Here is a 2832-nt window from a genome sequence, read left to right as displayed (position 1 = left end):
TCAAACCCAGTGTCTACATTCTATTCACTCATTCAACAAATATTAAATATTTACAAGTAAATACACTTTAACTGAAGGCATAAATATCCAGATAAGCCTGAGGATTAAGTTCTGCTTGTCCTGTTTTCTTGAAGCAGTCAATATGGTTATTATCTAAATATTTACTTAAGTACCATAGTTATAAATCTTTGATCATTGGGTAATTCTGTATTACCATCTTCAACAGAAGAGAAAGAATAAATTGTCAGACATACTCCTATTAACGGCCTAGCCTCATACATTTAGAAATGTGAAGGACCTTGGAAGAAGACTCTGGAGTCCTGTCAACATCATACAAGTAATATAGGTCCTAACTCCAAATCCCATACACAGGTACCTGATTAAGAAGGGGATTACTATCTCCTGCCTTAACATTCTGCTCTAAGCTTTAGTTTCCTCGGCTATAAAATGGAAACAATAACTTCTTCCCTTCCCTTAAGAGTGTTAGCAGAATTAAATGAGATCCAGGATACAAGAAGCACATTAGTGTTCTGAAACATGAAAGGGGATATTAGGTCTGGGGCCAAATCAAAGCATTAATTATCTAAGTTGGAACTAGTGCAATCAAATGATCAGTTCTCTAAAGAAGCCATCAATGAGAATCATGGGATAGGCCCAGCTACCATTTCCTTATTATTTGCTGAGTACTAGTCAGCTACCTGAAGAACTCTCTTAGGCCATACTTCTGAACCTCTTTTATGGAAAAAGAGAGAAGTCAGTTCCTGTGCAACAAGTGTTGAACATATTTTGCTATAGGCATGAAAGCCCCTGAAATAAATGTTTTTTTAATAAGACATATAAAAAATAAAACATTTGTAAACAGTATTCTCCTCAGTTGTCTTATAATTAAGTTCAAAGTAGGCTACTGTCAAAACTAAAAGGAAAAAGTGGGGAATGGTTTGTGTTGGTCAACTAAGGAAATATCAAGGAGGGTGATTGGGCACAAACAAAAATATAACCAAGCCAAGTGCAAAGGGGGAGGGAGGGACCGGGAGGAAATAAAACTTTAACAGGCATTATCTCAGGGGCAGCTCAGTGGCTCAGTGGATTGAGAGCCAGGCCCAGAGATGGGAGGTCCTGGGTTCAAATCTAGCCTCAGACACTTCCTAGCTGTGTGACCCTAGGCAAGTTACTTAACCCCCATTGCCTTGCCCTTACCACTCTTCTGTCTTAGAACCAATATACAGTATTGATTCTACAATGAAAGGTAAGGGTTTCTAAAAAAAATAAATAAAAATAAAAGACATCATCTCATTTCACTCAAAGCACTGAGCCTATAGGTTTTTTCCCCAAGAAACTAAGCCCAGTCACACAGACAAATTGCATATATAAAAATCAACAGATAATGCAAACAAAAGAACAATTGTGGGTTTTAAAGATGCTAATAAACAATGCAAACTTTTTTATTAATGATGCATGAACACTTGATTTGAGAGTTCTTTAAGAGTAAGAATATTGTCCATTTTAGTCCTTTTTTAAGTAAAAACTGCTATTTTTTCTTCTGCCTTTGAGATGCAATTTGACTTTTCAATTTCAATATGAGAAATGATAATGTATTCTTTTTTTTCTTTTATCAAGTCTTCCAGTAAAAAGTGTATTCTTAATCAGATAAAAATTTAATTCTCAACTATTAAAACCCTAGTGGTTATCATATATGCACCTATTTCCATTCTCATTATAACAGCTTATTTGTTGAAGTTACTGACAAGAAGACTGGCTACTCAGGATAGACAGTGGTGCCATTTCATCAGCAGCAACACAATTCTAGAGCTTATGCTCTCTTGTACTAGGTGAAAATGAGGCGAAATAAGCTGGTCTAGGACGGAGACTGGTCTTGAGAATTATAGCTTCCTTCAGACCTCATCTATCCAAAGAGTGTTTCTGAACAAACATTTCTCAGGAGAATGACGACAGATCTAGGATCTTCTCTCTTCATGATAACACTACCACAATCATAATGGCCTCTGTTTCTGCACATTAATGAACTGTATCAGGACCTGCTCTACCATCCACCTCTACATCCAGAGAAGAAAATTGGGACTTCACCCAATGAACCTTTGGTATCTTCCATAAACTTCTGCTCTCTAAAACCAGGTTCCATTGCCATAACTAAGGCCATATCTATTTGGTTGGCCTGTGGTACCAAAAACTCAATTATAGTGCCATGTTTAATAGCAAGATCATCCTTCATCTCATTCTCTTGAACATCTCTAATCAGCATTCCAAGGGTCTCACTAGCTTTCAGATGAAAATATTTGTTCTTGCTATAACCATTGGCTTTACTCATTGTTCCAGTCTAGAAACCATCATATGCATGTCAATGAAAGGATCTGGGCCTGTCTCCTTTCAAAGGCTTTATAACAAAGGTTGACCAAAGGTGATATCTGGAACAAAATGCCTGAAGTGGAGGGATCCAAGTTCTAAAGGTATATGAGGTAATAAAAGAGAATAAGTCAAGATACATGCTAGAGATAGTCAGCCTGGGAATCTACCTCCTAGGTGCATTCAGTCTCCAGGCAGTCCATGAAATTGTTGGGGATGGATGGACCTATTTTGCAGCTGGATGTCATGGTGCATACTTGTGCCCTGGAAAATCGACTGCACCCAGGCCCATTTACTCCATAAGAATGTCCCGTTCCCCAACTTCTTTCCTATCTGGTCTTCCTCACACTGCCAGAAGGTGCCTCCTAAACGGCTCTTCAAAGCCAATGGCTTCCTATTGCCTCTAGGATCAAATACAAACTCCTCTGCTTAGCTTTTCAAGTCCTACTCAACATGACCCCAGCATATCTT

General features: G+C 38.1%; 1 pseudogene; it reads right to left on the bottom strand.

Annotated features, from left to right (window-relative positions):
* Window positions 1-1903: 1903 nt before the first annotated feature.
* Window positions 1904-2609, bottom strand: LOC123245829 (annotated as a pseudogene).
* Between the last annotated feature and the right edge of the window lie 223 nt (window positions 2610-2832).

This window comes from Gracilinanus agilis, chromosome 4, assembly GCF_016433145.1.
Source record: "Gracilinanus agilis isolate LMUSP501 chromosome 4, AgileGrace, whole genome shotgun sequence".
NCBI lineage: Eukaryota > Metazoa > Chordata > Mammalia > Didelphimorphia > Didelphidae > Gracilinanus > Gracilinanus agilis.
This window is presented reverse-complemented; position numbering and strand designations above follow the sequence as displayed.